Raw genomic sequence first — 16032 nt, 5'->3', positions numbered from 1 at the left:
CTTCAAAAGAAGTGGTTTTATCATGTCTGTTCTTGCAAATGTGTTTTGCGGTATTTGAAATTGCTTGCTAATGGAAAATAACATTACATTTGACTCTAAACATTTAGTCAAATCACATGCTTCAATTTTGCCTTTCATAGCTTCTTTACTTATATAGTATACAATGGATTTCTCCCCACTTAATCAAACTGTAGTCATGATTATAATTTAGCTGTAAGTCAGAGATGTCTGAATATTTTAAAAACAAAGGCTTTAAACATTTATGGCGCAACCTTAAAAATACAGTGCAATCTATTAAAGTGTAATAGTACATTTCTTTTTCAGGTTCTATATACATATTCCTCCTCTTTCTTTAATTATTATAGCCATACTGTAAGGACTCCCAAAATGGGATTGCATCCTAATCTAAATGTTTTAATTCCAAGACGAAAGGCTGAATCTGATGAATAAAATAAGGGAATGCATCACAGTTGCTCAGGAACTGTAGTGTTAGCATATTGGAGGGATTCTGTGATAAATAATATCTATCTTTTAGCAAGGACAGTCTTAGGGCGCCCTCCTTTAATAACTTTTTTATTAGGGAATGAATCCCATTCGCCAAAGACTCTTGAAGATAGGATGTAATCCTTTAATATCATTTGAATATTTAAAAAGATCTGTTGCCCACTTGAGCTTGCTATGTTGAACCGCCAAACAACAGATCTGCAATAACTTCAGCGCTACATCTTCCACAATCGATTTGCTACAGATTTTTAAAAACAAATTCCAGCCACATATGACCATGCTAATAGATTAATTTTACAGCGTATACTTTGGATCATTGACCCTTTTGGCAAACTTAATATTTATTTCAAGCAACTGCTTTCTTCTGGATCTAAAATCTCCCCTTTTTTAATGCATATGATTTCTGCACCATAAAGTGCTAATGGCGGAATTTTGTGCAAAAAATGTTTTGTCTAGTGGGGTATAGGAAAGCCCTCCATACTTCTTGTTAAACTTCACTGGGGAAACTAACTGTAAAATGCTGTAGATGTAATACTTTTAACATGTTCATCTTGTAGGAGAGTAGGATCTGCTTCTTGTAGTTAACCCCACGTTTTGCTGATGTTTCACTGTTTTCGACTTAGTCTGGCTGGGAATCCCGCTATCCAGGACCCCAGCCTAGCTGCTTTCACCTCTAAATTGATTGCATGTACTTTAGGTACACTCCAGATTGGATTCTGCGGTGCCCTTATAAGTCCCTAGTTTATGGTATACTATGTACCCAGGGCATAGGTACCCCAGAGGCCTCTCAGGGGCTGCAGCATGTATTATGCCACCCCTGGGAGACCATTCAAAATGACACCACAGGTCTGCTACAGCAGCCTGTGTAAGGTGGTGCATGCACCCCTTACTTAGATATAGGTTCATTATATCTATCCTATATCACTACACATATAAACCTATCAGTCACCCCTATGGCAGGCCTTATCAATTCTGAAGGCAGGTTGCTGGGTTTTATGTGAGAGGGTGCACCTGCATGAGGAGAGCCCCTCTGCAGCCTTCGGAACCTCTATTCCGGGGTTGTTTGGGATGCAGCCAACCATATACTCTTAAGTGCATTATAACCTCGCGGTAAATGCTAACTTTAAAACGGCTGCATGGAAACATGTTGTGTTTGGTGTCAAACACCTTGGAATCATACCTCCCCGCCAGTAACTGGCAGGGGAGGTATGATTCCACCCTCCTAGAGGGAGAAATATGACAACACCGGTACACCCGGTACCAGCTTTCTCGACCCTGGCATCACAAGATGGATGCTGCTAGCCACAGGCACAAGTCTGACCTCCTGCTGCTGGACAAAACTCCGGCAGGGGAAGGCTTGACAATAGGTTTCCTGTCACAGGGAGGTGTGACCACCTCCCAGACAGGCTTTAGTGTATTGGAGCTGGGTGGGTGCACTCCAAGAGTGCTTTGATGTCTGCACTGGGGGCACATTTGGTGTCCCTTTGCATAGTCCAGCTCAAACCGGTTGCAGGAGCCATTTGCTCCTGCTCTGGCGTGAAACTGGACAAAGGACATGGGTGTAGCCACCCCTCTGTCCTGACCCTCCCATAGGTGGGTCCCCAGAGTTTGTCCCACCCCTTCTTTGGGTATAAAGTAGGAACCCCTGACTACAGGACTTTAGATTTTCCCTGGACTAAACTCTGCAACAGAAACCAAGTACTTTGACGATCTGCACAACGCTGGATGACTGAAGAATCTCCCTTGGAGTAAAGGAGTTACTCCCCTGCAAGGCAGGCACCTGAAACGCATCTGACCGGTTTGCATCTCCGGAGCTCCTGAGGACTCCGAAGATTTCTGCAATTCAGAAGGTGGGTTCCCATGGTCTCTGAGGTTGATCTGCGCTCTCAGCTATTCTGAGGCCCATATCCCTCGTGGGGAATGTGCAACCCCTGTGCACCATGTACATTTGCAGCAGCATATACTTTTGGCGATCCCTGAGACTGTGCTTTGGGCTACTTGTAGTCTTGACCCCGAGCAGTAATTCCACTGAAGATTTCCGGCCTACACTCCACAAGTGTTTCGTGGGCTGGTATTTTGTGATTCAGCTCGAGGTCCCTTCGCGATCCCTGGTCCGTCGACCTGTGGGTCCCTGTGAAGGTATCCTTGACTTTCTGTGGGCTTTCCTGGTTGCTCCAGACGTGCTCTGACTCTCCATAGCTTGGAGAGTCCCCAGGACCTTGCTGGTCCTCACCGTGTGGGTTGCAGTTGCCAAGGCTTGTTGGTGTTCAATCCGGACATTGACCCCCCAGCACTCGACATCCTTCGTGGGACAGCTCACCTCTGGACTTTGGTCAACGTCTCCTAGTCCCCGTGGCTGCAGAGTCAAGCTTCACCTCTTCTCACCTGAAACACCCGACATCGGTGCGCATTCGTCTATCGTGCCCCTGGTGTCTGTGAAGTGACCCAGACTCTGTCCCCTCTGCTTTCACGTTCTTTTCAGCTCCGATCCAGGCTTGGATCACACCGGACACTTTTCATCTTCCCGGCAGCAGCACTTCTTCGCATCATGCTATTGAAATCAACGAGCGTTTCCGACATCACTTGACCCCTGTGCACCCTGCTCCCCTGGGATAGGTAACACGGGTACCTCGGTACTCACATGAGGGCTGGCCTTAGAACCATCTATGTTCCAAAGGGTTTGCATGAAGTCCTCTCTAAAGTGTCCTTAATCTTTAAAATTCCAACCGCGACTTTCCCATAGAGTTGTGCGGAACTCGCGTCTGTGTTCTCACACTCCACCCATCCTCCGTAGATCCTCTGTGTCACTACCTTGGGTGGTTCCAGAGATTCTACGTGCTCTAGGCACTGTGTCTCGTCAAGTCGTGATTGTTATACCACTTTCTTAGTACATGGTTCGGTCTCCTCCTGTAGCCCGCTGTGTATTGTGCTATTTACTGTCGTTCTAGTGATTTAATATTGTGTGCTTTGTTCTCTAATCTCATAAAGAGGTTAGTAGAGAGTGTTTAGTAATAAATGCATATATTTTATATATTCCTGGTGTAGTCCTACTTTCATTTGGTCCTTCAGGTTATAATCTGGTAAAACAAGCTGCTTTACATTCCTTCGAGACTTAGCCTGAAGGCTGCTCTCCTTGGCTACCACTAGGATAGCTTTCAATAAAGGTTGTCTTTAACCTAATCATCAATAAGGGTTGTTTGGACTGGTACAAGGTGCCCACTTTAATTAGTGGTCAGCATATACCAAGCCAACTTCTCACACATCTCAATTTAAATTACGAGGAAAAAGCAGCCCTTGATATTTATAACTTCTAACTTCTTTCAGTTTATCTAAAAAACATGTAAAATGTGGTATAGTTTCCCAAAAAGGAATACTTTTGTTTTTTCCGTTTATCTTTAAAACAAATTCCTTACAATAATCTCTTAAAATTTTAATTTTATTCTGAAGACCCCTCGTGGTATAGTCTAATAGTACTAGGTCATCTGCATACTTTAAGCATGGTATTAGTGGAAAATCCCGTTTTCAGAGAGGAGGAGATAAAAAGGTCAAATGAACTGGGTAAATCACACATAAGCTAAAAAGAATCTGAGCTAGTACAACCCCCTTGTGCAGTCGATTACCATTATATATATCATTTTACTAAGGCGGCCAGAGGGGTCCAATTCAACTTGGGTCCAATTTCAAGTAGGTGGTGCTGGGCTCTCTAACATAAAATAAAAAATTTGGCTAAAAGTAAAATATTTTTTTGATCTCTGAAAACATGCATTGCAAATAGTAGTCCCTGGCATTGAAGGGAACTACTTTGTGTGGAGATGCTCCTTTTGTGAGTAGAATGCCATCATCCACAGTGAGGTTAGCCAGTGGCTGATGTCGACTGCCCCATGCTGTCTGCTGTAGTAGGTGGAAGGAAAATGTAACTTACTCAACAACAGACCAATGGATGAAGTTGGCTGGCTGAAAGCCTCTGTAAGGAAAAAATATATAGGTTTTGTACCATCAAAGGGCCTTGGTTAACACCAGCTTTTAAAATAATCTTTTTTGTACTTTCTTTACCTTTTTTACCTTATAAAGGTCTTAATGAATTTCCCAAGAAATAAAACATAGAAACATAACTGATACACATGTAGTACGAGCAAAATTTACGAGAGGTCACCTACATGACAACTTTCTGCGTTAACAACCGTGCCATCATTTTAGTGTATCATATAGGGTCATAAGATATGCAGTGAGCATTACATCAACATTATAAACAAACTAGAAAAATCATAACACACACTGCCCCCAACTAAATTAGCTCAGTATGCATAAAGACATAGGCATAGCCGTCATCGCCCAGGTTCCCCTTCAGCCTTGCAGTGGCCCAAGAAACACCAGGTGCTCACATCATTGAAAATTTTAGGCCTCCCAAAGCCACTGGGCGAGGGCAACCAGCATTAGGGCACATCAACCTATTATTTCCCACATCCCTATACAATATTACTGTGCAGTGTCCTGCAGCCAATGTTCATGGTTTGATGTTTATCCAACTTGCGACCAGCTCCACCAGTTTGAAATTCCAAGTGAACAATTCTATTGCTTCGCCTGCCATCTTTTTTTGCTTTCTAAGCACCGACAGGTCTGCAGTACCCCATTTCTCTACATCCCTAAACCACTGTCTCGCACTGGCCTTCCAACCCATTGCAATATTTTTGAGGATATGACTAAGCCAAGATCTATGAACTTACTTACTTGTCTGGTGCCCTTCATCCTAAATATGGCTCTTAGCAGGCATATCTCTGGCTAGCACAACAGCTATTGTTCATCTCCTGCAAAATATCAAGTAATCTGATAGAGACTTCTGTCTGCATAGTCCTTACCTTTGAAATTTCCCATGAGTCAGACTGGATCTGAAAGAATTTTCGTGAGCATTACCCCTGCGCTCTGGAAGGTGACGTCTGTCGGTTCTGCATGGTATCGTTGAAGCCATCCGCTCCAGTAGTAAGGTCCACAGCTCCTATAAAGGCTCCACACAGGCGTGCTGATGCCATTTCTTTTCTTTCCACGCCAGCCAGCGCTGATCCGGGGAAGAGCTACCCCTGTGTTGTTTTTTGACAGGATGTTTTCGACATTTTGTCAACTATTTTAGAGGTATTACCTCCTGGTGTGTCGAGATTTCATCTTGTAGGACAGGTTTTAAGTCTTGTAGCACCTGTCACGGGCCGATGTCGGTGACGGATCCACACCGTATCTGTCTGTTTTGCCTAGAGCACGACCATAACACCAAGTTGTGCCCCAATTGCAGGGCCATTGCTTGAAGGCTTTGAGGGAGCTGCACCTGAAGCTGCTAGTGTCCCTGCACAGGACTCTGCAGAAATCAGGGTCCTGGTCGAGGGGAAGGTCCCAGGATCATTTGCAGAGCCCGAAGTCCTCTTTGTACTATTTGAAGTTCTCAGGACACTTGGGTAAGAGGCACAAGAAAAAGAGCAAGAAGTCGAAGTGCTCTTTGACTTCTCCTCGTCCATTGGCGATGCAGTAAGGGAGCGTTGTCATTCAAAGCCTGGTTTTTTGGAGCCTGCCCCTGGTCCGACTCCCCGCCTTCCTGACTTTCCCAGAGCCGGAGCGACCCCAGCCCATCTCAGTTTTATGAGGCCATGAGTCTCATATTTGGGCGTCCTGATTTCATCAATGTACTTTCGGGCCCCATAGGATTGGAGGGGGCCTCAACTGGTTCCGCGCTAGTGTCTCCCGCCCAGGGTCCAGTGGGCACCCAGGGCTCCATTCTTGGATCCGGACCAGTGCCAGTCGTACCACCTCAATCTCCCCTCCCTGCCACCTGTCCCGATGCCTGCACCCACTGGCAGCACGATTCCCATTGCGATACCCGACTTCGAGACGGACCTGGATGGGCATCGCCAGACGCTGACTCCGGCAGGAACTGCGCTTCTTAGATCGAGCCTGAACCCTATTCTCAAGGGCTAGGACTTTGGGAGGAATGGAAGGGGTCTCTGGACCCTGAAGAATACCAACCATACGTATAAGACCCTAGCATGGACTGAAGGGATGAACAGGGTGAAGCCAGTAGACTGGATACTTCTCCAGACACTGGTATGCTTTCTCCCCCTGCTGTAGCTACACTGGAGGGAGCCTTGTATGCAATGGTGGTGTGGATGGCGGCTGAGGTTCATGACCTCACATTGCCCTCGATGGCAGTCAACACCAACATCTTAACAGAGCTTCTGCAACCAGGAGTTTCCACATCGGAACCCCTACTCCCGTTCAATGATGTCCTCACTGACGTCATGTTGGGGACCTGGTCCAAACCCAACACTGGGGCTCCTGTGAATAGGAAGACCACCCACCGCCATTGCCCCCATACCACGGGACCCAAACTTCCTTACCCAACACCCTACCCCGGAAAGCTTGATGCTCCAAGCCTCAACTCCTCAGGGTTAATTCCCTACTGACCCCCTGAACAGGGAATCCAAAAGGCTTGATTCTTTGGGGGAAGAATTTTTTTCCTTCTGCCAGCTTAGCATTGCAGTCGGTGAACACTGCATGCCTTTTGTGAGTTTACTCCCACACTCTGTGGGACACTGTTGTGCAAGTGCTGCCACAGGTCCCAGAGGAGGCTTGTCTGTAATCTCTCAGGCTGTTGCTGACAGGAGAGAAGCAGCAAAGTTCACAATTCGTTGGGGATTTGACACGACCAACCCACTGAGTAGGGCTGTTTTATCGACATTAGCCCTGAGGCGCCACGCCTTGTTGAGGATTACTGGCTTTTCAGGGTATATCAAAGCTCCCCTTATCGACAAGCCCTTTGATGGAACCCTTCTCTTTGGAGAAAAGGCAGACTTGCGACTGGAGCGCTTCAAGGACTCGCGGGCCTCGATCAAGTCCTTAGGCCTCTTGGCTGCCCCACTTCACGCTAAGTCTGCCTTTCGCTCTTTTCGTGGCTACGGAAGGGGCTTCCAATCGTGCCAACACCACACCAGCTACCCAGCGTGCATGCTCCCTAGCCTCTACCTGGACGAGGGCGCAGTACCCACAGACCTCGTGGGTCAGGTAGCCAGCAGTCTGGTCCATCCATCACCCCCCCACCAGCTGTGGTCTCCAGCCTTCCTATTCTGGCCCTTTACGATCATGGGCATACAGTTGGTGGCAGGATCTGCCATCACCTGCCCCACATCGGACAGGTGGATCTTGCAGATTGTCCGAAGGTGCTGTTCCCTCCCCTTCAAGACTATCCCTCACTCCATGCCACCATCTCATGACTGGCTGATGGAGGATCATTTGTCCTTGCTCCGCAAGGAAGTCATGACTCTCTTAACCATGGTAGTTATGGAGAGAGTTCTGGGACCAGAAGTAGGCTGTGTTTGCTATTCCCACTACTTTCTGGTCCCCAAAAAGGACAGGGGCCTTTGTCCCAGCCTAGACCTCCGAGCCCTCAACTTCTTCCTCAAAAAGGAGAAATTCATAATGCTCACGCTAGCTCAGGTCTTGTCTGCCCTAGACCCAGGAGACTGGATGGAAGCGTTGTACTTGCAGGATGCCTATTTCACCATTCCCGTCCTGCCTGTCCCCGACGCTATCAGCGGTTTACAGTAGTCCACAAGCACTTTCAAGTCAATGTGTTCCCTTTTGACCTTACCAGTGCCCCTCGGGTACTCACCAAGGTGATGACAGTGATTGCATCTCATCTGCAGGAGTCAGGGGTGCCATTCTTCCCGTATCTTGACAACTGGTTGTTGAAGGCAGGCTTGCACCAGGTTAACGCCCCCCACCTCCAGACTCCAGCAAACCTTCTGTACTCGCTGGGTCTCACTAGCAACGTGCCGAAGTTACACCTGACTTCCTCACAGACACACCTTTTCATCAGATCTGTTCAGGACATAGTGTAGTTTTGGGTAACCCCAGGCGCAGCTGACTGAGTGCAACTACGTGGAGGTCCACGGAGTTGGGGGGAAATTCTGTGGAACTCCGCTCCGCCACCCGCCTCCAACCCCCCTAATAAAACAATAGTGGCAACATAATTTAAAAGAAATAAAAAGTCACTTACCTGTATTGCGGCGTCCCCGGGTTGCCCTCCTCCTTGCCGTACATCTTGCACGAACTGCGCATGCTCCGCTGCAAAGTCAGAGTTTTTTTCCCTACTCTGCGTTCTCAGCGGAGCGCGGAGTAGGGAAATCTCCGCACACTCCGCTGGCGGAGCAGAGTTCTCTGCCCGTGCCTAGTTTTGGGCTTATCCTCCCGAGCAGCGAGTCCATGATATTCAGGCTATGATGCAGATGTTTCAGCCTCTATTTGGAGTTTGGTGAGGCAGATCCTGAGGGTGTTGGGACTCATGGCCTTCTGCATTCTGTTTGTTACACATGCCCAATGGCATATGTGGGCTTCAACTTTCAATGGGCACAGCATCTGGGGGACCTCTCCGACATGGTTCAGATCTCGAAGGGAACTGCTAAAGCTCTGCAGGGGTGGCTAACAAACCGTGAGTGGGTCAGCGGCAGACCCCTCTCACTTCCCCAACCAGATCTCACAGTAGTGACAGTTACATCACTCCTGAGATGGGGTGGCCATCTGGAAGAGGTGGAGATCAGAGGACTCTGGTCTCTGGCGGAATCTGGACTCCACATCAACTTGTTGGAGCTATGTGCAATCCAATTGGCATTGAAAGCCTTTCTACCCTACCAAACAGGGCGGGTGGGGTTGTGGATCCTTTGTCAAGAGGCCCTGCATCTCTGGATATGTCTGGAACAGCAGGGCAATACCTGGTGATTCAACACCTGGCAGGTTCGCTGAACGCCAGGGTGGATAAACTCAGCCGTCAATGCCTAGCGGATCATGATTGGTGTCTCCATCTGGAGGTGGCACATGGTCTCTTTCAACAGTGGGAAGAGTCTTGCTTAGATCTGTTTGCCTCCGTTAAGAATGCACAATGTCAGCAGTTTTGCTTGCTGGAGTTTCCAAGGCAGCTCTCGCTCGGAGATGATTTTCATCTCGAGTGGAGCTCAGGCCTCCTTTACGCTTTTCTGCACATATGACTCTTGCTCAGAGTTCTCAAGACGATCAGGAACGACCGGGTCCAAGAAATTCTTGTGGCTGCGGACTGGGCACAGAGAGTCTGGTACCCCTAGCTACTAGGCATGGCCATTGATCCTCCGATAAGGCTGCCCATTCAGGAGGATCTTTTGTCGCAGGGGAGGGTTCTCCACCCAAACCTATCCACTGTCTGCCTTCTTCCGTGGAGATCGGGCGGCAGCAGTTGACAGCTTTCAACCTTCTGCCGAAGTCTGTAATGTGATTCTGGCGGCCAGGCATCCCTCCTTCAAGACAATGTATGCCTACCGTTGTGCAGAAAAGTCCATTGATCCCCTTTTTGCCCCTCTTTCTGAAGTTTTGCATTTTGCTCTTTCCTTTGCCCAGCAGGGCTCTGCACTGGGCACCATTAAGGGATAGCTTTCTGCTCTGTCTGCCTTCATGCGGCTGCCTAACCAACCCTTCTTGTTTAAATCCTGTATTGTACATAGGTTTTTGAAAGGTCTCATCCATCTTTTTCCCCTTTCACTTTTCATTATGCCTCAGTGGGACCTTAATTTGTCCACTCAGGCTCCGCATACTCAAAACGGCCTTCCTGGTGGCCATTACATCTGCTCGTATAGTGAGCGACCTGCAGGCATTGTCATTCAAGCCGCTATATCTCTCTATCCACAATGACAAAGTGGTGCTTTGCACAAGGGCCTCTTTCCTGCCGAAAGTGGTCACACCATTCCATGTAGGACAGTCCATCACGTTATCTCCCTACTATGTTTTTCAATATCCCTCTAAAGAGGAGGAGCAAATCCACTGTCTAGACCCAAAAAGAGTGGTGTTGTTCTACCTTGACTGCACACAAGAGTTCCGGGTGGACGACTAACTCTTTGTGTGGTATGTTGGTGTGAAGGTTGGGCAGTGCAGAACTGAACCATTTCTCGCTAGGTTGTGCTTGCATCAAATTCTGCTACGCATTGGCCAAGAAGCAACCTCCTGAGGGCTTGCGAGCTCCTTCCACCAGAACTAAAGCTGTAACCACTGCGTTAGCTTGTGGAGTTTGAGTTCTGAATATCTGCCGGGCAGCAACGTGGGCTTCCCTGCACAAGTTCACCAAACATTACTGTCTGGAGAGTCCGGTCCGTAGAAATGGGCACGTTGCCTGTTCTGTCCTATAGGACTTCCTAGTCTGTAATTGGTCTGCCGGCCCCCCTCTGGGGATGATATTGCTTGAGTAGCTATTCAAAGGTAAGGAATCTGCTGCTAGAAGTCTCTATCAGATGAACAAGTTACTTACCTTTGCTAACGCCTTATCTGGTAGAGACTATATCTAGCCATAGCTTCCTTACCAACCCACCCAGCCTCCCCACTCTGTGGACTGATTTGTAGGGTTAGGTCTGATCCCTTTCAGGGCCCTAGTTTGGCCACACCAGTGTATGTGATCTTCATGGCTCTGCGGTTCTAAGTGGAAAGTCATGAAAAGTAACTTATGTCAGCCCGTCGGGGTGGTGCCTATATTGGTGCCGGAGACGTCACTTCTGGCGTGCGTGACTCCACATGGAGCCAGTCGATGCCACTTACCGGCACGCAGGGAAACTGCTCCCAAAAAATTCTTCTGGATCCAGTCTAACCCCTGGGGATTCTCAAAGGTAAACAATCTGCGGCTAGATATAGTTTCTGCCAGATAAGGCGTTACCGAAGTAACTTGTTCTATCATATCGGAAACGCTTAATTTCTGTGCATTCCCACACCATATGCACAAAGTCTGCCCTACATACAGGTCAGTCAAGCAGGGGTCAGATAGGTCTTCCACCAGCTGTCTATGCCGAACACCACCCACGGCCAGTTCTCCTGTGGGCACTGCCATCAAACCTTCCCACGGCCGCCACCTCCACCCCAGACGCCAGCACATCCGAAGCCCTGAGGTGTATCCTCCTCAACGTGCGCTCCCTGCACAGACACGCTGTAGAGATCTGGGACCTTCTCGGTCCAACTCCACCTCCGCCCCCGACATCACCACAGCCATCCCCGATGGATACAAGATCCAGGGGAAGGAACGCCCCAACCGCACAGGATGAGGACTGGCCCTCGCACATAAGAGCTCCCTCCGACTCACCCCTTCAACACGAGCGACTCTGCGTCCACCACCAAACACCTCCATTTCCGGATCTAGACCAGCCCCAGAAAGACCTTGCGAGGCTCCCAAGTCTACAGACCTTCTGGACCTCGAACCGCGTTCACCACTACCATCGCCGACCTCATCGCGCCCCACGCCATTGCCTCCTTGGACTACATACTCATCGGAGACCTCAACTTCCACCTTGACAGCCTCAGCTACCCCAACCCCGTCACCCTCCTGGACAATCTCATCAGCCTCGGACTGAAACAAATTGTCACCACCCCCACCCACAAGGCAGGACACACCCTCGACCCCATATTCGCAGGAGGTAACAACATCCCCTACACCACCTCCCCCACCACACAACCCCCCTGGACAGACCACCACTGCAATGTATGTAAAGAGTGACGGTTGCACCAGGCTAAGTGCAAAGATAAAGTTACACAAAACGTGGCAACTTCAGAGATACAAAACAAACCATAATTTTTTTCAATACAATAATGTAACTTAAACAATTGGAAATTTAATATTTTTATTTTAATATTTCATTTTTATTTTTGTAGTTTCATAACCAATTTGATATTCATGGTGGATATTTAATTTACTCACAAAGACTACATATATAAGACAATCATTTTGATACAAACTACAAGTACATGAAACAGTCAAGTATTAGCAATTGGATATATCGCTAAGATGTGCAAAGGTGATTCCGTTGATTGATAATTCACTCAATGACATAAGATTGATCAAAGAATATACAATTTTATAACAAGATAAAAACACTGAGTAAAATCACAGAAATATGAAATGACGCGTTTCGGCAAAGCCTTCTTCAGATTATTCTGTGTCAGTGATTGCTGTAAAAAAACAGACATTTTTTTATATATCCTTACTTATCTATAAAAATCTAATACGATATATAGAGACACAATTCAACAACAAAATATAACAATACTGGTCTGTATTATTTTCACTCTGAAGTTACCTAATTTTGTTGACACTTGTTAAATGAGTCAGGAGACTCAATGGCGTTTAGCTCACATTTAATGTTAAAAACAATATCTACCACTGCACCCGTTTGGGAACCCACACCCTAGTAATGTCATGAAATTTAGAACATATAGAAAGCCCAAATAGTGACGAATGATACAACAATTATCCTCTATAACACAACAGAAAAAGGATAAAAGAGAAAAGAACAGAAAAAACTAAGATATAATGATGGCACAAAAAGTGGAAAATAAAATTTTTTTAAATTGTCTCCTACCTATAGTTTAATTAGTTGACAATTCGATTCGCAGCTCTATAATTGATCAAGAAGCCATCTGGCAGTCAGAGTTAATCTTAAAAGAAAAAGATAACAGAATACAATATTGATTAACTCATATGTATGTATAAGGATGTTTATGGTCCCACAAGTCTAAAGCAATGAAAATGACGAAGAGGGAGGGAAAAAATAGTTACAAACTCTTACCCGATGATACTATATTAAGACAACCCTTGATGGTCTTGATACGAAAAGGTAAGATAGGATGGCCCCTACTCTTATCTTCTAAAAGATATGCCTAGAAGAGATGGGGGAAAAAACCTCATTAACGTGTACTATACTCTGTTGTGGGACTGGTACAATATTTCAATAAAGATCACTAATGACGTACATAACCTATATGATTTCACTTACCCAATGTGTCGGTCGTGAATATTTGAAAATTTGATAGTTTACAAATGCCAAGAATGGGATGTTTCTCTCTTACACATCTCTGGCATTCATCGTAGTATAGGTATCCTCTCTCGTAGAAATAATCAGTGCAAATATAAATGCTACCGGAGATTGATATCCTGGACTTCAAAGGGCATTCACGGGTATGACTGTGAATGGAACAGATTCATGTTTATACGTAGGGAAAAAGTGCAATGAAGCATCATATATCCATAATGTAGCAAAAAAACGATTTCTTTTGGGTTGTTTGTTTACTAGATGATATAATCCCCTTACGATGGAATACACGTGGGGCCAAATTTATATTGTGAATATACGCAACAATGTATGTACTTAACCCCCTTAATGCCTGACTGACATAGAATCTGATACGCCATTATCTAGAGGGAAGGTGGCTAGATACTAATAATACACAGAGATAGAAGACCTCCCAAAATTAACTAGTCTAATCTGCGGTTTAAGATGTTAATACATACCAGAGTAAGGCAAAGATGCGACGTGGCTGGTTTCTCTATATCGCCATACGGAGGTAAACGCTCGCAACACGAGAACTTATATATGGTGGAGTGAACTGTTTGGCTCGCTTCGATGACGTATAGAACAAGCGCATGCGTGAAAGATTCAGGTATGTGAGGTCCTAATAATTCGGCCATCTTGGAATGGTGAATTTGTACGGAGACTGACATCAACGATAATGGGAGAAAAACTCATGTGGCATGAAGATGCGTACCTCTGATTAAAGATTTTTTGATAAACAACCCTCACTTTTTACTACAACGGGGAGGGACTGATAATATCACGATTTTTTCCGAAGTGATTAACGCGGCAAAATATAAAAGTATATTGCCTATATCGTGCATAAGTAGTCACCGATGATACGGCCATCTTAAAATGGGGCGCTGTGCGTGTGAAGAATGCGTCCGAATAATAGCAACAGATCAAAACTGTGTGTTAACAAGAAACCAAAGGATGAGTTCCTCGAGAATGAGAGACAGAGATGTATGGAAATTAGGGGCACTATGTTACGTGTAGGAGGAAGATTAACATAATGATCTAATCCATATGTAAATATGTCCATCCATAACAAACTTTATGCTCGAATAGACAAATGAAACACTATATGTCATAAGTGAACCTTGTCTAATTGGTATGGAATGCATGTATTAGTCTCTATAAATCAAAGGATCCAGACTAATTAAACAGGACAAGCGCTATGAATTAGCTGTGTAATAATACTACTACTTTATAGCTTGATCCCATGGAATGGACAAATTCAAACCCTTAGTGGCCGTGCCCAAAGTGAAAATCCAGTACACTTCCCTGAATTTTCTAATGCTATCCATATTAGCTCCTACTTTCTTTATGATTTTTTCAATGATGTACCATCGCATCTCGTCCGGTTGATGATTATGTTCCAAATAGTGAGTCACCATTGGAGCTACAGTCTTTTTAGTCCGTATGGCGGATCTGTGTTCCGTAAGTCTCACATTTATGGGTCTACTGGTTTCACCTATATATCCAAGACTACATGGGCATACTATCAGATATATTACGTTAGATGTTTTGCAATTACTCATGCTAGTCGACGTAAGAATCTGATTGTTAAATCGGAAAGTTGGGCCTTCTATTGCTGATGGACAGGATTTGCAACTCGTGCATTTGTATGTGCCAACCACCGGTTGACCATCTGTAAGTCTGGTTTGATACAATGGAACACTATCAGTATTCATGCGTGAGTTGACTATGTGATCTTTTAAATTTTTGTTTCGTCTGAACGCAAACATAGGTTTAGGTATGATATCTGTAGTCAATGTATCCACATTGAGTATTTGCCAACTGGAGTAAACTGCATGTCTAATCCTGTCATTGAGCATGGAATGACGGGCAATGAACACTAGGGTGGGCTCTACTCTGTCCTGCTTAGGAGTAAGCAAATGCTGTCGGTCAAAGAAACGGGCTCGCTTGTATGAATCCCTAATAATCTTCTTGGGATAACCTCTATTCTTGAATTTAAGTTTCATTGCTACAGATTTAGTATCGAAATCCAAGATGTTGGTACAGTTACGTCTAAGACGCAAAAATTCCCCGAAGGGAATACTGTTTTTCTGGGTGGCAGACCACCACTGCATACACTTCCACGTCGACAAACCCTCTGCTCCCAAACCTGCACCCCGCCCGCCGTGAAGAATCTAGAGCAAGGTCACCGAGGAGCACCTCAACTCCACCCTCAAACGTGATGTCCCGCCCCCACCTCGACCGAAGCCAAGCTCGGCGCCAAAGATCTTCACAGATAGATCACCAACTGCGCAGATGAGCTTGCCCCCCTCCGCAACTCGGGCAGACAGCGCCCCCGGAAGCCCACCTGGTTCACCGCCGACCTCCAAGAGTCCAGATGCACCTGCAGACATCTCGAGAAGAATTGGAGAAACACCAAAATTTCGGAAGACCGCACCACATCCAAGAATGCCATGACTGAATACCACCAACTCATCGGATCCACCAAAAGGACCTTCATCCAGAACAAGATCCTCGCCAGCTCCAGCAACTCGAAGGAACTCTTCAGCATCATTCAGGAATTCACCAAACCCCCCAGCGAAACCTCGGATGTCACTCCCTCCCAGGACCTCTGCAACAAACTAGGCTCCTACTTCCATCTGTAAATCAAGTCCCTCTACGACAA

General features: G+C 46.1%; 1 protein-coding gene and 1 long non-coding RNA gene across 2 annotated transcripts in view; one reads left to right on the top strand and one right to left on the bottom strand.

Annotated features, from left to right (window-relative positions):
* The window catches only part of VPS13B (vacuolar protein sorting 13 homolog B), a 2934705-nt gene that overhangs the window by 333843 nt on the left and 2584830 nt on the right, over nucleotides 1-16032 (top strand). The window lies entirely within an intron of this gene.
* Nucleotides 12353-13490, bottom strand: LOC146830978 (uncharacterized). The gene is made up of 4 exons (XR_014961218.1): nucleotides 13314-13490; nucleotides 13107-13197; nucleotides 12900-12975; nucleotides 12353-12489 (listed from the first exon to the last, which is right to left on the bottom strand). It is a non-coding gene; the product is annotated as an uncharacterized LOC146830978 (long non-coding RNA).

Source organism: Triturus cristatus, chromosome 5_1, assembly GCF_964204655.1.
Source record: "Triturus cristatus chromosome 5_1, aTriCri1.1, whole genome shotgun sequence".
Classification (NCBI taxonomy): domain Eukaryota; kingdom Metazoa; phylum Chordata; class Amphibia; order Caudata; family Salamandridae; genus Triturus; species Triturus cristatus.
The sequence above is the reverse complement of the archived record's forward strand: the minus strand, read 5'-3'. Positions and strand labels throughout refer to the sequence as shown.